The 20514-nt window shown below is 41.1% G+C and overlaps 1 protein-coding gene across 1 annotated transcript in view; it reads left to right on the top strand.

Moving 5' to 3' along the window:
• Positions 1–20514, top strand: part of SND1 (staphylococcal nuclease and tudor domain containing 1) — a 456936-nt gene that overhangs the window by 163347 nt on the left and 273075 nt on the right. The window lies entirely within an intron of this gene.

The following is a 20514-nucleotide window of genomic DNA, read 5'->3' as shown; positions in this document are numbered from 1 at the left end:
AAGCTAGTAATGAGTTTCTGAGTTCCTCTTATTTTTCCTGACCTTCCCACCTTTTTTTTGTGCCCTGTTTTAACACAGGAAATGAATGGGATTGTCCCTTTGCTGATGGAGGGAAATCTGTTCAGGGAAGGACTATGATGGTCTTTTTCTTTCCTGGATTCAGTGGGCATTCTTGCAGACTAGGTCATGTTTTGGGCGAGTTTTTATTGTATCTTCAGAAAGGTTAGGTCATTTTCACTATATGAATGGCCTTAACACATTGAAGCCATATTAACATTTTTTACCTAAAATGTAGATTTTTTAAACTATTGGTTTAAACTAGTGCCCAAATAGTGTATAATAAATGTACTTTTATTATATTTTATTATATACCATAGTCACTAGAATGATAAATTTTAGCAAGGGATTTTGAAGTTGGGCATAAGGTGACATTGCTAATTTTGAGAAAGCAAACTGGATTCACTAAAATGAGTGTTAAATCTTCTCAGGTTCCTGCAGAGCGTAGGCTCATTTGTCATCGTATAAACCTTGACAGAATGCTGTATTCATTCATGAAGTGTGGTGCGAATGATGGCTTTAAGCCTCTTTCAATTTCTAGGTCTCCGGTTATCTGATCTAATGTCCAACATCTCTATTTCACCAAGTTGATATCATATCACTTATTTACTGGCTCATAAACAATAGCATAGAGACAAGTAAGGAATTCCTTCACACGTGTGGATTTTATTGAAATTCATCCCAAATCACGTTGAAAGGAGTGGCAGCGCATATCATATTTGATTCATGAGCAGCCCGTTGTGTGGCATGTGTTATGGCCTCCACCTGGTTTCTTTGAAGATTGCCCTTCCTCATTCGCTTTCATCCCTGGGAACACAAATCACAGTTTATTGCAGCAGCTGCTGAAAGGTCCTACAAGTGGCTCAGGGCTTGGCTCTCAAACACCCATGTGACAGGCCTTTGTAGTCCTCTGTCTCAGGATAAGGGGACTGACCTCAAGTGTCAGATATGGTGGCAGTTCTTAAGCAATTAGGCTCTTTTCTTGGTGAGAGAAGCCTCGTTTACTGGTTCCTCTGCATCATAGCTGATGGCTTTCTATTTGTGCTGAGCTCGTTTTGTCCCCCACAGTGACACTGTATAAATGATAAATGCTGTATGCCTGTGTGGGGAGTAGGATGCAGCTCAGCTCTGCTGGGCTCGAACATTCCTGATGTGGACTGCTTTTCCTGACTCACCACCTGAAACCACTTGCCTGTCTTCTGGGGCCATCAGATATGACAGTGAACACCCATGTGCTCTTGAGTCTGGGAGCAGTCAGGGCAGTCGCTGCCTCGGGGGTGGCTACCACATCACCACACATTTCTGCCAATTCCCTTCAGATCGGTGCAGCTGTTGAGCATGGCACATGGTGATTAAGAGGCACCGAGAGGGAGCATGTGTGCCTATGTGCCCATGTGCACCAAAGCTGATTAGGGCAACCTGTCACAGCTTAAGCAAGAGAATGGAGGTAAAATCACCTTCTCCATCCAGACATTATTTGACCATCCTAGGGAGTCTATAATATGACAATTTTGAATAATTTCTAGAATGCAGAGGAATAAGATTGAAGGTAAACTGCTGAGGTGCTTTGTTATGGAAATTCACTTTGATTCACCTCTAAGATTTAATTCTGGCTGAATGCCTTAATTAAAGTTACTAGGCACCTCCCTGGCCTTGGTTTTATCACTTGTAAATTGGGAATATTAGTTGCCTTTCCCCTCTCATGGGGTTGTTATGAGAATCTAGGATGATGCTAGTCCTTCCGTATGCCAGTAAGATAATGTTTTTTTGTTTTAATAATGCAACTTTTGCTTTTGTATAGAATCCAGCATAGCTTTACTTTTTCGGTTATGACTTTTTCTTTTTACTGGCTCTGGGTTCATGATATGTAAGTCAGCGTGCAATTAATTTGACCATCAATCCATTATACAGATTTGTAAGGTACTTGGTTAGATGTGTCTCTAGGGTTCCAGCTTCCACAAAATGAGTATCCACTCATGCTAGAGTGTGTGAGTGTGCATGTTTTCTCTGGTTTGAGGGAGAGGTAGGATACAATTTTATGCTAGAAGGGTTTCAGAAGCTGCAGGAATTGCTCTAGTGCTGGTAGACGCCCTCCCCATCCCATGTTTACCATGTGCTTGCTTTCACTAGAATCTTGACTGAGGAATATGCATAGTCTTCACTGTCTGGGTTCTTCATGGCCCTAGAAAAGTAGAGAAATGGAATCCATGGTAATTTCAACATGCCTTTTAGTTTTTTAGAATGTTTTCCCAGTTATTTAAGATGGTGAGATTGATACCTCCCTAAAAGAGGAACCAGGGCTCTAGCTCTATTCTTACAGCACAACAGTTTCTCTGTATACATGTGTTTTTCTTAATGCTTAGACAAGTCAGCCTGTGGAATCCATAATAATAAAAGTGTAATATGCAAATCAACTGAACAGCAGAACGACCGTCCAGGCGACCTTCCAGACGACTACGCTATGACACCCACTGGCGCCAGGCCAGCCAAGGCCGGTTTGATGTGATTGGTCAGGGGCCTGGCCATTGCCCCATGATTGCCCTACAGAGGGAGGCCCAGGCTACTGGTTGGTGGGGTGATCGAGCAATCAGGGGGCTCCGTGATCACCCTCAAAGAGGAGGCCCAGGCCACCAATCAGTGGGCTATGGCATGTGGGTGGAGCCTCCCTTTGTGAGGGTGATCCATCACGGAGCCCAGGCCAGGTGGGCAGGGCCTACCTCTTTGGGGTGATCGATCACAGGGCTCCTGGACTGTGAGAGGGCACAGGCCGGGCTGAGGACCCCCGCGCCCCCCACCCCCACCCCCGCCACGCATGAATTTTGTGCACCAGGCCTCTAGTAAGGTAATAATAACTGCACCTTCATTGGGAATTTTCCCCGCCTGTTTCCGAGAATCTCTAAAGTAGAATCTCAGTATTTCTAATCTGTGTAATATAGCATTTACAAATGACATAATTGCAGTTATCACCACGGGAACCACTGTGTTCAGAGTTGGAGCTTGTTTAGACAATTAAAGGGTCAGAAATGCTGGAAGAGATGGAATTGCATAAAGCTAGAGTGCATTGAAGCATCTGCCCTAGTGTTAGATGCTCAGTCCAGGATCTCCTGTCTCCAGTAACCTCTGTCCTCAAATACATCAAATACATGTCTATTCCTTACTGGTTTTTGCTACTGGTTCTATTGAATAAGCAAAATTTGAGGATGAGGCTTATTTGTAAACAGATGATATTGTATAGTTTTCATGCCATTGAAAATTTGTGAACTAGGCTGACTCTTTTTTAGGCACTTAAAAATTGAGTATATTTCCTGATAAATGCAGACATTTGGGAAGTTATGAGGCTGACAATAACTTAGACAGTTATTTCAAACTAGAGGCCCGGTGCACGGGTAGGGTCCCTAGGTATGGCGGGTGATCAAGGCCAATCTGTGGGGCGATCAGGGGGTCCCTACTGGCACCCTCCTTGGCTGGCCTGGTGCTGCCCGCTCACCAGCCCTGCCCCCTGCTGTTGCTGCTGGTTGCTTCCCTCTATGGGGCAATTGTGGGCCCCCACTGCCACCTGTCTTGGCTGGCCTGGGGACTGGGGGCAGCTCCTGTGTTGAATGTCTGCCCCCTGGTGGCATCATAGTGACTGATGGGTCCACTGTTTGGTTGATTTGCATATTAGGCTTTTATTATATAGGATTCATGTTGCTTTAGATTGTTCTCTTTTCCAAACCTGTCTTTCCTGAGGTCCATACTTATGGGAGCATGGAGTTCTTTGGGGATGGATGGGAATGATCTAGGGCAGTGATGGTGAACCTATGACAAGTGTGTCAGAGGTGACACACGAACTCATTTTTTTGGTTGATTTTTCTTTGTTAAATGGCATTTAAATATGTAAAATAACTATTAAAAATATAAATCTTTGTTTTATTATGGTTGCAAATATCAAAAAATTTCTATATGTGACATGGCACCAGAGTTAAACTGTTAGGGTTTGTCAAAATGCTGGCATGCCGAGCTCAAAAGGTTTGCCATCACTGATCTAGGGAGATCAGACTTATAATAAATCCAGCGTGTTCAAAACTGAACTCATGATATCCTGTCAGAAAATCTGGTCCCCTCCATGTTCTGGGAGTCACACCACTATCGGTTGCTGTGGGAGACATCTTTGACACCCTCTTGTCCCATATGTCTCCTAGTCCAGACTCTCACCAACTCCTGCTGGGTGTATGCATGAATGTTTCCTCCTCTTTTCATTGCACTGCCCGGGCCTTGTCTTATAACTGCTCTCACCTGGACTTCTGTAGTCTTTTTACTGGTTTTTCCACAGCCTTTCTTTCCCAGTCTAGTCCCTTCTGCACCTGCAGCTAAAGGGAGCCTCACAAATGACAATTACGTTATGTTCCTTCTTTGCCAAAGACTATTGGTTTTGCATTGCTTCCTGTGGTGGACAAAGCTTGGCATAATCTGGTTCCAAGACAATCTCTAGCCACAGGGTGGAAAAGCCTCAGAGTGCTAAAAACTTCTCTCTTGCTCGTTTTATTAGAAAATCCTGAAAAAGAGGTTGAGGTCGGCCTGCTTCTTGGATATAACCTTCTACCCCTTTTCTCACCCACCTCCTAGCTACCTTTCTGGCCTTGGTAGGTTTCTGAAGTGCATTATGCTCCCTGTCACCTCAGGGCTTTTGCACTTGCCGTTTCTTTTGTTGGGAATGCCCTCTTGTCCTCGCTTTTCCTCTGCTACTTATCTCATGATTATACTTCAAAGTAAATGAAAGAAGCGCCCTGAGCAACCGCACTTCCAACATAGTAATCTATACATCATTTTTCAAGTCTTAATGTATTTGAAAAATTATGTGTTAATATCTATCTCTCTTGTTAGATTTATTATATTGGGCAGACTAGGGCCCACATCTGTTTTGCTCACCAGTAAAGGGCCCAATACGTACAGTGTATGCTGTAGAGTAGGTGCTCAATAAATTTCTACTAAATTAATTAACTTTAGGGGATCAGGGAGACACTGGACTGAAGACTGTGGATCCAGATAAGAATACATAAAGGGCCCTGGCCTTCATGGCTCAGTTGGTTGGGTGTCGTCCAATGCACTGAAGGGTTGCTGGTTCAAGTCCCAGTCAGGGCACATGCCAGGATGTGGGCTCGATCCCCAGTTGGGTGTGTACAGGAGGCAGCCTATCAACATTTTGCTCTCACATCGATGTTTTTCTTTCCCTCGCCCTTCTTCTCTCTCTGGAAATTACAAAAAGAAAAAAATACATAAAGAGAGGTAGAAACAGGGCCCACTTGATTTGCCAAAGGATTAGCCCTGTGTGCAATAAGTAGGTTGAGATTGCCTCTTCATTTCAGAACTCCCAAGTCAATTTGGAAATGACTAATGTTGGCAATCCAACTCTACTGTGAATAGTCTTGTTTCTTGGGATAAAATATCCTGAGTGTTGAAGTCCAACTCTAGAGGATGTGGCTCATTTGTAATTTGGTGAATACCTTTGTATGATCTTTATGCCATTCCAGTTTGTACTGTGAACTAGACAGATTTCTTAAGGCAATTTGTATAATGCTCATTCCAGCTTAAAGGGGCCAGGGCTGTCATTTATTGAATTTTTTTAGAGTAAACTCTGAATATTTTCGTCTTTATTTAATTTCCACCCCCACCCTGCAAGATGTGTATATCATTCCTATTTTTACAGGTAAAGAATTGGAAGCTCATAGAAATAAAGTATTTTACCCAGGTGTCTATGCTGTAATTGCTATGCTAAATTAGAGGCCATCTAGAAAGGCCTGCTTCCCATTGTGTGTGCTGAATCATTGGCCCATTGCAAGGGTCACAGCCCTTTTTGGAATAATGTCAGCTCTTGTATAGAACACACAACTCCATGCTACAAAAATATTCATTCTCTTCAGCTGCATTATCCTACTGGACTGATATCAGCAGGTGGTAATGACACCATGGATCAGCCCTCTGAATGCTTTCAGCCCACTAGACATTATCTCATTAGTCTTTGAGATGTCCCCGTGAAGTGACATTTCATCAAACTGTTCTTCAGAGAAAGCAGTGTCAGATTACATGTTCTTCTAGTTACAAACATGAGGTCATAGGTAACTTTGCAAACCCAATGTTGAAGCCTGCTTTCCCCTTCTCTTCAATCTCTTGGCATAGGTGAGACTTCTGGGAAGAAGGGAAGGACAGGCCCCCCTTTTTGACCTTGGCCCAGAGCCAAGGAGAGATTGAGGTGCAATCTCAACGCTCCTTCCCATGTGCAGGGACAGCTCCCTGGAGAGCTCTGCTCCTGAGAGGTCTTGAAGCGTTTTTGAGGCGGACTCCTTCACTCTTTTTTCTGGCTATTTAACAGGGTTGTCCTTTTCCTTGAAAAATACTTGCAAATTCTTTCTTTTGCCGTGTGTTACTGAATCAGCTGTGTTAAATGCAACGCTGGCAGTCGGGGATTTTTGTTCTTAATTACCGCTGATATATTTTAGTTTTGGTTTTTATAAACCTTTCCTTTGTCATCTCCACATTTTTCACTTCGTATAAATTGGATTCATTCACGCTGTGCAAAAGTTCTTAACATTAATGATTAGCACAGGCCCTAAGGTTGTGAATGCATTGTGATTTAAATTGACAGGTTGCTTGTCCTCGCCTTCTTAGCTGTTACCGTCAGCATGGCTGTCAATATTTTGAATAAATGACTGAAGATGTTCACCAAATCGTGAGATGTTTTGAAGGACTTACAATTTCTGACCATGCTGTTTTCTAGTAAGACTTCTCCCCCTTAGACGTGACGGGAATGTGTCAGTATGCTTGGAGACCAAGGGTCATTTTAGATATCCGTTACCCTTTGTGTTTGGGAATGATCCTTGACTTATTAGCTCCCTTGTTTAGTGAGTAATTGACAGAATTTATTATAGAACTGCAAGTTTCTGGAAACCGTTATTCTCAGCAAGGTAGCTTTCCGCCTGCTGCCACCTAAATGTTAGTTCTTGTTTTTTTAATTTGCAGATTGTGAAAAGTGCCTCTGTACTTTAGGGACTACCGGGTGTTGAGCTGAGCACATAGCTCTTGGGTAAAGTGTGGTATTTGTATGATGTATATTGTAATATCCTCTCTAGAAAGCCTCTCTAAGTTAAATGAAGAAACTAGAACATTCATCTGTATTCCTGGAAATTTCTTCTGTATGCTCACCTGTGGGAAATGATTTATGAGCTACCAGAATCCTTGAGATTCTCAAATCTTGGTAATACTCTCATATTACTTTGCTTATGAACGGCTTTCTTCCCTGGACTCCCAAGTTGCTCATTGTTTTCTGATGAAGGTTCTTGCGTATATGACATGCTTAGTGGTCAACTTGTCTTAAGCCACCCACTCATGATCTTTTCAGCTGGAGTTGTGCAATGTTGTCCTTGGGGCTGGAACTTTCCATGCTTACTCTCTGCAAACTGGGATTTTATTTTAGGGGGAGATTTGTGCTGAATCAGCTCAGCTGTGTTTGGGTATAGGAAGAGGACAGGCTTTTTCCCCACTTTAAAAATAACCCGCATGTGCCAAAAATCCTATAAAATGTGCTGAATTGCAACTCTTGTAACTTCCTATACCTCCTGGTTTACAGAGAATAGATTCTTTTCAGCTTGGGCTCAATAATCGTGTATAGAATATTTTGTGTTGTAGAAGAGTGTAAATGAGACTGTGTACAGATGTGCTCAATTACGAAGGAAACTGCTCTTGTCTTACATTTTTTCCCCCTCCACTGGTTTTTATCTTCTAATAAGGGTGTAGACAGGGATGTTATATATAACTTTTCTAGTAAGAAAATTACACATTATTCAGAAGTAGAGAGTCTGATTTTTAAGCACCAATTTTCCAGGGTTTCTTCCTGTGCCAACTCTGTTTTTAGAGTTAATCTAATAATACCTCCAGGGCTTGAGTATTTCTTTCCTGAGGGAATGAACAATTTGCGTGTGTACAAGAGGGTAGTATGCATAAGTGTCTGTTGGGTCTAAGGTGGAAGTTCCGTCCATTCTTTGCCACTGGGTGACAGAAGTGGTGTTTTAGGGCCACATCTTCATAATTGGGGTCATGTAGTTATGAGCTCAGAAAATAGGAGCTCCTTGTTTTAATGTGTTTAAAATCTCAGTGAAGCTTTTTGTTCTTATTTGAATCAAGTTTTTTATTAATATCGGGAGTTGCCTTCTTGCATTGACTTTGCTGATTACCTTTTCTCTGGCAAATTTTTAGGTATCCCTTAAATGCTGCAATTCTATCCCATGAGGATTTCTGGCTTGGACAGTCTTTGCTGGAGTTTTCATGGTCATGAGCATAGTGTTCCCTAAGAATTTATGTCCCCTGGAACATCAAAATGTGGCCTCATTTGGAAATAGGGTCTTCACAGTTGTGATTAGTTAAGTTAAAATGAGATCATGCTGTATTAGAATGGGCTCTAAACAAAAGATTTGGTGCCTTCATAAAAAAAGGATAGGACACGGACGTAAATAGAAAAAGGCTACGTGAAGTTGAAGATGGATTTTAAAGTGATGTAGCTATAAGCCAAGGATTGCCAGAAGCTACAAGAAGTGAGGAAGAGGCAAGGATGGACTCTTTCCTAGAGCATCCTGAGGGAATATGGCCCTGTTGACACCTAGATTTCAAACTTGAGAGTAAGTTTCTATTGTTTTAAGCCAACCAATGTATAGTACTTTGTTACAGCAACCTAGGAAAGTAGGTTGGCATTTTCCTCTATCTGGTCACTGACTCTTTACTGGAGTTCCGTTTCTGAGTTTGTACCTTGAAGGATGGGTGCTGATGTCCACTTGAGAAGGTTGCCATAGTCAGAGGGCCTCCATCGCTTCTACTTTGATGATGGGCAGCATTTTGAAATATGGCACACCCTGGAAAAAGTGATTTCTGGCAGTAGTTTTTGATGAACCATGCGCATCCCATTCAAGAGTGATGAATAGAATTTCAGGAATATTAACACCAGCCTGTGTTCTGGAGAATATGCCTAATATTTTGCCTGCTTAGAGTGTACGCTGTGTGGAGCTGTGAATGAATTTTCTTCTGTAACTATAGCAAGTTCAGGTTTTGTTTTCAAGGTATTTTTTTCTGCAGCTTTGCCTTCTCATCTCTTCTGGCTTCAAAAAGTGTTTGGACTGGCTGAGCTGCATTGATGAGCAGGCGGTCTTCTTCTGAAGACAAAGGTTGAGTAGTTTTATTCTCTTTCAGGACTCAGTCCCCACTGCTGTGATCATGCCTCATCACCTGATATGTTAAGAAAGTCAGGGTGCAGCCAAGTGAAATGAATTTATTTTAATTTTTTAGCAATTATTTTTGGAGCAGCTAGTCGGTACCATACCTTATTCTAAGCATTGGAAATAGAGACTTAACAAATACCTATTTTCATGAGGCTAATATTTTAGAAAGGGCACATACTAGTATGGTTGTTGGGTACCTTTTTAGAGGTGAAATATGAATAAAATATCTCATAAGTTGTTTATAGGCTGGCTGGGTAAGATTACATCAGAAAGTGTGAAGTTGAAGAACAGATTTGAATAACTGGTGAGATAATAGAAATGTGTCTCTTGGCATTATCGGATCAAATATTCATGTGAATAGAGCCGGTCATAGTTGTCTTTTAGAGACAAGGAGCGGTCTCACCTGCTGTGTGACCTTATGCACTTAATGGCTTCATCTACCACTCCTCACTTCTTCTCTGCCTACACATCTGTTTCCAGCTGCTGACTACTGGATACCCATTTCAGTAGCTAGTTCACATCTGTTCTGTCCAAAATTTAGTTTGCTGCTTTCATAGGACTTTCTTCTCTGCATATAAACTGCCTTGGCTACCTTTGTTGTTGATCTTATATAATATCATCACCCACCCATTGTCCTGAACTTCAGAATTAGCAGTCTGCCCATCCCAATCCACTCAATTCTGCCACAGTTATATTTTTCCTTTTCACAGTATTTCTATGGCATTTAGTCTGTGTGCTCCTTATCTCTCATTTTAATTGTTGCAATTCTGTCTTAAGTAGTTGTCCTGCCCCTACTCTGTGCCTTCTTTCACATTGCTGTCAGCATTGCTTTTTATATGCACAGTCATGATCATTTCACAAACTGCGGGGTGTGAGTTAATAATTTGTACAGTTGCTGCAGAAAATCATCTAATTCCTTAAATGGACATAAAAAATAAAAGGCAAAGGAAAGGCCATTGTATATAAAAGAAATCATAATATCACTTACGGATCTTGCTTCTATCTCCAGTCTTAACTCCACTACTCTACCTTCCATACTGTATGTCACAAGAACTTCTCACTATCCCATGGACATGCCGAGACCTTTCACAGCTTCTTGCCTTAATACTTGTTTTTCTATAAGAATCTTACCACTGTCCTATATTCTGTCTCCCCATGTGAAGTCTGGGGTTCTCTGACCTCATAGTATACTGCTGTGTCCATTTCTGCAGTAGCAGTTTGCCAGGTCTGACCTCCCTCCCCATTGCTGAAGGGTGACACTGCCTGTGTTACCTTTTCTTCAGCTCCCAGTGCCTGATGTCAGCAATCAGGTTAGGGTCCCCAGGAGGTCTTTTTTTTTTTTTTTTTTAAATAAACATATATGTATATTGATTTCAGAGAGGGAGAGAGATGGAAACATCAATGATTGAGAGAGAATCATTGATCGGTCCCACTGGGGACCGAGCCCACAACCCGGGCATGTGCCCTGACTGGGAATTGAACTGTGACCTCTTGGTTCATAGGTCGATGCTCAACCACTGAGCCCCCGCTGGCTGGGCCCCAGGAAGTCTTTACAGAAGAGGTGGGATTTACCTTCTACCTAGAAAGTCTTAAAAAGGCTCGGGGGTATAGAGAAGAGATGCGAAAGCTCATCCTTTAGCTCTAAGCTGGGCATACGGTTTTCTTGTCACCTTGCCTTCCTTAATTTCCTCATGCTAGTGTAGACTTTGAGCCCACCTCATCAAGACTTTAGGCATAGACGTCTGACTAAAACACAAAACAAGACTTTAAAAATAGGGAGAATGAGTATGTTTCTCTTTTGAATGTCTGTATATGAATTCTGGTTATTGCCACTCCACCTGATTGGCGGCCTCATGCTGGGTGCTTCCTGTAATCGTGCCTCTGCTGTCTTATGAGGCAGCCTGAGCAGCCGCTCCTTAGAGCTGGAGGTCTGGTTTGGGGAGATTTCTGTGTCTTTTCTTCATAATTGAGAAAGTACAGCACTTGTAATTTGTTCTTTTAAAAAATGATTTGACAGAGGATTTGCTCAACTAGGAGGCAGTAAGTTAATATTTTTTTGTCTGAAATCTTTCATTATTATTTTAAAGCTCCAAGTGACAGGAGCTTGATGGACCCTGACTGCTCCCTGCTGCTCCCATTCCCCCCTGACTTGGGGTTCATAATGTCCCTGTTTTTCAATAGTAGTCCAAATGAATCTGGAGGAAATAAGTCCATGACTTGTTCCACTTTGCCATTTCTGCAATGTATGGGGCACCTTTTCAAAGCCTGACAGGTTGCTGCTGAGCCCAACTCCTCAGAGCCTGTAGTGCAAGACTTTGATTCATGGTAGAGTCCTGAGAAAGAGAAACTAGTTAGCATCCGATTTTTCCTCATGAGGCCCGCTTCCTGCCACCTGTAACTTCTGACCTTTCTTTATTAAATAAAAAAAAAAGAAAGAAAAAGAAAGAGAGAAAGAAAGAAAGAAAAAGAAAATGAGAAGGGAAGGGACTGGACTGTGAAGAATGAAGACAGGAAGAAAATCACAGAAGTGACCTAGGCGCTAATTAGAAATTAGCTAAGCATCTGTTCTCGAAGTGGTACCGCATGTAGCTGGAGAGCTGGGGAGGCTTCTTTTTGTAGTTGAATCTTAAGAGCGGAGAACTAAAATCCTACATGGGTGGTCGGTGCATTCATGAAGCTTCTGTTTATTTGTAAAATAGTGATAGTATTTAGGCAGCCATGATTCCTTTGGTTGTGCTGGTACAGGGAGGGAATGGAAGCAGACCCTGCATTAGGTGTAATTTTGGGGCAGGGAAGAAAGGGTGGAACAGATTAATTTTTTCAGGATGGCAATAGCAACTAGCACCTTAAATACAGGCCTTGTCCACAATTTGTCAGATCACATTGCAGCGAAGAGGAGAGGTCATTTCTGTGACCTCAGAGGCAGCAAGATGTACACCTGAAAATTGTGTATGTCCAAATTCTTACACTTCAGATACGTTTATCTTTTTCTGAGTTCACTACCTTATTTCCTTAATTTATAAAATGTAAAGGAACAGCCCTGGCCTTGTGGCTCAGTTGGTTAGAGCATTGTCCTGTGCACCAAAAAGAAAAGAAAAAAAGAAAAAAAAGGTTGTGGGTTTGATACGTGGTCCGAGAACATACCTAGGTTGTGGGTTTCATCTGGGTTGGGGAGTATACAGGAAGACACAACTGATTGATGTTTTTCACATCGATGTTCCTCTCTATCTCTCCCCTTTCATTCCTCTCTAAGATCAATAAAAACATATCTGTGCATGATATATAAAAGAATGAACACATTTTCTATCTTCTTAAAACATACTCTTACTAAAGAATCCAGAAAGGCTCAATTAGTCTTCCTGGTATCTCTAATCACTCTGATGTAACAGCATTTACTGATCAGTGTGTAGTACTCCTAGTAGTGAGTCTGGAGAGGGCCAGTATAAAGAGGCAGACTGGCCCAGCCATCGTGGTTTAGTGGTTCAACATCGGCCTATGAACTGGAAGGTCACAGTTAGATTGCCGAAGGGGCATATGCCCCGTTTGCGGGCTCGATCCCCATTGTGGGGGCGTGTAGGAGGCAGCTGATCAGTGGTTCTCTCTCAACATTGATGTTTCTATCTCTCCCTCTCCCTTCCTTTCTGAAATCAATAAAAAAATATTTTTTAAAAAGAAAGACCAAGCAGTTTCCATCCTCTGGCACAGGCTCCACCTCACAGGGTGGGCTGGCATTGAAGAAAATATGGAGCTTCACACCTGAAGTGCAGTTAGTTCTTGTTTTTCACCTAACTCCATGGCCTTGGATGCATCCTTTTACAGTATGAGTTCTTAGTTTCCTTATCTGTAGAAGGGGAATGGACTAGCAGTTGCCAAAGATCTATTCCTAAACTCCGTGGTCATGCCTGGCTCACGTAACTCAGTGGTTGAGCATCAGCCTATGAACCAGGAGGTCACGGTTCAATTCCCAGTCAGGGCACATGCCCGGGTTGTGGACTCGATCCTCAGTATGGGATGTGCTGGAGGCAGCCAATCAATGACTCTCTCTTCATCATTGATGTTTCTACCTCTCTCTCCCTTTGCCTTCCTCTGTGAAATCAATAAAAGTATATATTTTTTAAAAACTAAACCCTGTAGTGAAGATTTTTGCCTTGTTTACACTGATTGACCTACTTGACCTGTTACAGTTATTAAAGTTTAGTCTTTTCACACCAAAGATTTGTTTTCGTGTGGTAGACAAAATGACAAAGTTTGACGGGTGTGTGTCAGTGTGAGACACACACACACCCCTGCATCCTGTGACCACTGGGTGATGCTTTATACTTATTCTGAGCACTGAATGTAGTGGCCTGTTTGTTGAGAGAGCTACAGTATAAATCTCTACCACCTCTGTGGAATGGCTTAGTTATCTTTTACCCACCAGCCTCCTCCCACCACAAGAGAAGGCTAGGAGATTGAACTCATTCGTTCCCACTTCTGCTTATGTTACTGATATATCTGTTTATTTGAAATATTTAAGTTGTTATGGTTGAGGTTACAATCCAGTTTACCACTGAATCCAGGACTTCTTTCCTCCCCATTCTAGGACTTACGTTTGTCTTCAGATGATTTTTTTCCATTTGAGGGCTGGTGTTTCCTTCTCTCCATCATTCATCAGTTCACTAAATGTTGAAATAATGGCTTTAGAAACCAAATCCATCAGAATGATTGACTCCTTGACGTTGGCCTGGTGCCTTTTCACATTTTCCACTAGATCCCCCACATTGCCAGGGCTGCTGCTGGCTGCACAGAAGAAAAGCAGCAGGCAGTCTGAACTCCCCAGCACCTGAGAGTTTTTGAAGATGAAAGACAAAGATGAGTGGTGTTGCTGCTCTTCAGTATTTCTGGTTTGGTGGTCAAGGATCATAGCTCTCTGAAGGAATAAGATCACTAAGTTTAAGTGGATTTATTGTGTCTTTCTCACTGTTCAGAAAGTGACAATTGTATGGGTAGTCGCTATATCCCTCTTTATAGATGCAAACACCCTCCTTCCTTTCCTTTTGTCTCTAACCTCCTTGTTATCTTTCCTCCTTCTTACTGTATCCTTTTTCCCCCCCTCCCATCTCTCTGCTTTCCATTTTCCGCCCCCTCCTCAAAGGTGCTTAGGTCCTCAATATGAACAACTTCAAAATTTGAAGCTTGTAGTAGCTCTCATTTTCCAGGACACACACCCCATCTGCCACACTATCTGACTTGGCTGTTGCAGAGGATCCCTGGGACCTTTCTGGGCTTAACAGGAAAAAAGTGATTTGCTAAATGTCATTTTTTCTTGTTTCTGTTCTTCCAGCAGCATGCAGCTTGGTTCAGAACCAAAGTTGACAGCTTCTCCCTAAACCAGGTCCACTTAGTTTGCTTAATGTTTTCAGTTTTTCCTTGAGTTAGGGTCCTCCTGGATGAACATACAATTTCCCATGCTCAGTAACTTTGTGGTACATTTTAAACCCTCTGCCTAGGAACTGCCATTTCCTGCTGATTTTGGAAAAGGGAAACCGTGGATGAGGAAGAAATTGTCAGTCACCTCCTTTAGTCTGGATTTTCCTTCCCTGAGGGTTTCTAGGTGGAACAGGGTAGATGAGTCCTTGCTAATGACATGACAGCTTGATGCTGCCCCAAGCACAAGTACCATGTTGGTGTTTGGACATTATGCCTATCTTCCTGGAATTCACATTCGGATTTAATTGTTTCTTCCTTGACTCCATGTCATCATCCCTGTCCTCCAACCCTGTGGGTCTAGGTTAGTGTGTAGTAGTTCAGGGTTGATGTCTTTGGGTCCTTGTTTCTTCTTCTTCTTACAGAGATTGCCCTTTGCAAAGATACTTTAAAAAAAAAAAAAAAGGATTTTTTTAAGTTTAATTTTTAAACAGCCAGAAAGATGTAATTTAAGACAATTTTTGTTTTATATAATAACATAACATGTTTTACTTTAAAAATAGATGTAGACATTTTTAGAAAGCACATATATGGATGAAGCAGTGATTTTTTATTTTTTCTCTAAAAATTTTCAAAGTCAAATCAAGAAGCTAACTGCCTTTGATTGTTTCATTTGCTGACACAGACATTTTGAAGTCATTTGGCACGAAAGCTAATATGGAAACAGGATATTTTTGACAAACTATTATATAAAAATAGACAGATATTTAAATTAGTTAACATGTCATTCAACCTTTTAGATATTTTTATTTACTAGGAAGCCAATACCATTAAGTTCTTTTCCTTTACTTTTTTTATTTTTGGAGTGGTGTTTACTTTTTTAATCCTCACCCGAGGGTATATTTTTATTGATTTTGTAAAGCAAGGAAGGTGGGGGAGAAACATTGATGTGAGAGAAAAACATCAATTGGTTGCCTCCTGTATGCGCCTCGATGGGGAATTGAACCCACAACCTTTTGGTGTTCAGAATGGCACTCCAACCAGCCAAGCCACGCGGCCAGGGCCGCTTTTTATTTTAATGATTTTGATTCACTTCAAAATGGAAATGGTAAGAGAAAGTGTATACAGTTGAAGAGCTCCCTTCTACCCTGGTCCCTCACTGATTCAGTTTGCCTCCTCAGAAAAAGCCAGTATTACCGTTTACTTAGGAATCTTTCCAGAGATATTTTAGGCCTGAATAGGCAGATGTGTTCGTGGGTGGGTGGATATTCTTCTTACACAAATGTTAGTATCATAAATACAGTCAAATTTTTGTATGTATTACCAAAAATAGTATCTTTGTATTTGGTTTTCATTTCTATGTGCTTAAAAGTACCAAAGGGTTGTTGGTGTTGATCGGCACAGTTTAGGGAAAGCTCACAATTCTCGGAGAAAATGCCAACCTAGTTTTTTCTGTGGCCATAATTATCCTATTTGAAAATGTAACTATAAGTTCTGCTAATACGGATAATATTGTCCATTCTGTCCTTGTTTATGAACTATTTGGGGTTTATTTTATTTTAAGTAACATTTTCTCTCATTTTATCAGTCATAAAAGCATCGCTTGTTCGTTCTAAAAAAATATTTTTTGGGGAAAAAAAGAGAAGTTAAAACAAAAAGAAACTACCACCCAGGGATAGCATCTGTTAATACTTCAGTGTATATTATTCCAATCTTCTTTGTATGCATTTGGGCATTTGCATAATTTTTAACTTATCTAGTAATTATATGGTACTTACTGTTTTGTAACCTTCAATATCATGGTTTCTTGTGTCATTAAATAGACTTCTACATGAGGTACTTTTATCATTTAATATCAAGTGAATATTTAATCAATAACCTGTTGTTGGCTATTTATAGTGGTTTAGCATATGGGCTTTGGCAACATATAGAAATGAGTTTATCTGCAGATAAACAGGTTCTGCAAGGCTAGCTCGGACACAGGTGGACAGAGGGGTTGGGGCTAGCAAGCACATGCATCAGAATGCAGGTTGCAGGGGTCTCAGGCTGCCTTCACAGATTGGCTGCCTCCTGCACACCCCCACTGGGGACTGAACCCACAATCCACGCATGTGCCCTGACCAGGAATCACGCTGTGAATTTCTGGTTCATAGATCGACACTCAACCATTGAGCCATACTGGCTAGGCTATATTTTCTTCGTTTTTCAGTTGACACTATAACCTGAATATTTTCCCACATTATTAAATGAATTTTTAATATAATGATTTCAATGACTTTGTCATTTTATTCCTTGATGATATGATGATTTAGTTTACCAAATATGTGTTCATCTTAATTTTTTTGAACTATGGTAGTGTGGTGGTATTTTATGTTTTAATAAATAGACATAGGGTATAATAGAATCAACTAGATTCATTAAGCATCCAAAATCAGACTTCTACATCTGGGAGGGTCTAAAGTTTACAGGTGTTAAGGACAAAAAAAGCTTTTATGTTTATTAATTGATATTGTTGAATAATTGACAAACCTACAGTGAACATCATACTCAATGGGCAAAAGTTAAAACCATTTCCCCTAAGAACAGGAACAAGACAGGGATGTCCCCTTTCACCACTCTTATTCAACAGAGTATTGGAAGTCCTAGCCACACCAACAGCACGTTTAGCCACCTGCATTGTATCATCCATTTATTTTAAGGGTAGCTTCTAAAATGACCCAGACTTGGAATATCCTTGGGCTAACCCTCCTAGACTTGAATTCTCTTTTGGCATATATTAAATGACTAGATTTTACTGTGGATTGCTATTTTTATACTTTCAGATTTTATTTGCTCTGAGATATAGGATCTAGTCATAACTTTTATTGAATTGGTATTTAAATTTAGGGAATTCACATAATTCTACTGAGTCTGCTTTCTCTTACATAGTGGTGCATGCTTGCCCTAGGTATGTGGTCCCTTTTGTTCTGATTTTAAATAAAAGTCATTCATGTTACTTTATCCCTTAAAAGCTCAGTTAACTAAGAGTTGGATTAAAAAAGAAATATTTAATTATACACAAAGCATTTAAATCTTAAACATTTAAAAAAGTTACTTACAGATGTATTTTTTCTCTTTGTAAGCTAGCCTAATTCCACATTGTATGATTTTGCCTTTTGTATTGTAGAAGACCCCTCTCACATAAATTTTGGACAGATTATCTAACCTATCTAAGTAACTGTTATTGTTCTAGATGTTTTTTAGTTATTTCTATGGCTTCCCTTTACTCCATAGCCCAGCTACCTCTAAGCAGCTAAAAAAATATCCTCTTAATGTTTAGGAGATGCAAAGATGTTAAAACAAAATCTTCTCAGATAAAGATTGATTATTGATACATTGTGGAATTGTTAAAAATTGGTTATGTTCATTTCAGTTTGGGGAAGTGATTTTATTAGCTTAATACCAGTTAATTCTACTCTTTTCTTTCTATTTGTTCCTGGTCAGAGTGTCATGCCTACAATTTCCCAACAACTATAGGATGTTTTCTTAGACTTTTTTTTTTAATCCTCATCCGAGGATATTTTCCCACTGATTTTCAGAGAGAGTGGAAGAGAGAGGGAAAGACAAAGAGAAATATTGATGTGAGAGAAACATATTAATTGGTTGCCTCCTGCATGTGCCCTTACCAGGGATTGGGCCGGGGGAGCGGGAGGGAACCTGCAACCAAGGTGCATGCTCTTGACCAGAATCGAACACGGGACTCTTCAGTCTGCAGACCAATGCTCTGTCCACTGAGCCAAACTGGCTAGGGCTCTATACTTTTGAACCCCATACTTACTGAGTATTCTTTTGATTTAATTGCTATATTCTTATGTTGTGATGTTTACTTACAGGAATTTTATCATATGTCACTAACAGAATACTCACTAAATAAGGTACAACATTTAAATTTATAAACTTATTTCAGTTATAACTATTTCTTATTGCATGTTCTGTTTTTAAACCAGCTCTAAGAGTCCACAGTGGAAAAACCAATGGTGAACTTTTCTACAGTATTGTTGTAAAGGAATAAATATAAATATGCCTGTGCATTTGGCTTATCTTTTACAGAGAAAATAAAGAGAAACTATGTTATGGATTGATTCTTGTTTTTTTAATCTATATAATAAAAGCCTAAGCGACCGTTAAGGCGGAAAACCGGTCGCTATGATGTGCACTGACTACCAGGGAGCAGGCGCTCAACACAGGAGCTGCCCCCTGGTGGTCAGTGCACTCCCACAGGGGGAGCGCCGCTCAGCCAGAAGCCAGGCTCATGGCTGGCAAGCACAGCTGCTATGGTGGGAGCCTCTCCCGACTCCATGGCAGCAGTACGAGCGGTGACAGCAGGCGCAGTAGGCCGGGATGAGTGCGAGTGGTGTGGCTCCTGACCCAGATTCTGGCTTTTCCCTGGCCGCCTGCCGCTTGGCGCACTACTACATCCTCTGAGGGGTCCCGGACTGGGAGAGGGATGTCTGACTGCCGGCTTAGGCCTGATCTTGGTGCCCTTCTTTGTAGAAGGCAGTCAGTCTGAACAACTCAGTGACTCAGGGAATCACAGGGAACTCAGGGTAAGCCTGCCTCTGTGCTTGACTCACCCACTTGACGGTGTTCACAGGACAGACCATGGTGGCCCAGCCCGTGCACATTCAGCAACTGCTGAAGCTCAAGCAGCAGGCTGTGCAGCAGCAGAAGGCCATCCAGCCACAAGCCAGCAGGCGGGCATCCCCCAAGGGGTCTCGGACTGCAAGAGGGCGCAGGCCGGGCTAGGGGAACCCTCCAGTGTACTCTAGTGTATTTATAAACATTACTGTTCTATGTGAGATATAATATGGCATTTTTGCTTATTCTTTTCCTATGCAGTAAGTTTGATTTTTATGTACCTACTGGTTGTTCTGGAATGTACTCTTTAAGTGACTGGGCTTCTTTTGAGATTATTTGAAAGTTTCTCCTTAAGTAGTTTGCATGAAGTTCTTGGCCAGTGATTTCAATAAACTCTTGTCTCTAATTATAGAAACCTCAATTGCTGATTTTTTAGTGTAAATATCACTGTCTTCCCAGACTGATCTTTGGATGATCACATTAACAAGTTTGTAGCTCAAAAAGTTATCTAATGAGTAAACTAACTTTTCTACTTTTGAGATATTATCTTATACTAAAAGACGTAGAGACTTTAATAACACAAGAATAAAAATTATTTCCATGTGAATTATGGAAGAGAGCTCATTGGGTCTTTATATTTATTTCTTTACACGTGTACTGTAGAAAAGTTCACCATTGGTTTTTCCACTGTGGACTCTTAGAGCTGGAGAAAGGAGAGAAATTGGGTCATGAATAGCATCCCAATGTAAATGACCATATGTGACACATCAGGGAGAGCTGCATTGCTTTGTATACCAAGAATATATTAAGACAGGCTAAATAATGAAGATGTGAAAATCCTTGAAACCTGAATTATAGTTCAGTTCACCTTGAATAAGTGTGTTCAAGGAAACTTGGAAGCAAATGCAGCCAGTGAGAAGGTAAAGCCTATAGGGAATTGTATTTTTTGGAAGAATTTTCCATAGCTTTTATCTGTTATTTGTGGCATCTTTAGCAGTGGCTATGGTGTTTGTCCTGAGTTCTGTTAACAGGGCAGTGGCTATGAAGGCAGCTTATTGGTACCCCAAACATCTTTTACCGTATTTTACTATCTTCTTCAGATTATCTGCTGCTCTGAGACAGTGACTCATGATGTCACACTCTCTGCTAATCTATATTACATTAGAGTAAAAAAAGGCAACTCCAGGGGTTG

The sequence above is a fragment of the Myotis myotis genome, unplaced genomic scaffold (genome assembly GCF_014108235.1).
Source record: "Myotis myotis isolate mMyoMyo1 unplaced genomic scaffold, mMyoMyo1.p scaffold_m19_p_11, whole genome shotgun sequence".
NCBI lineage: Eukaryota > Metazoa > Chordata > Mammalia > Chiroptera > Vespertilionidae > Myotis > Myotis myotis.
This window is presented reverse-complemented; position numbering and strand designations above follow the sequence as displayed.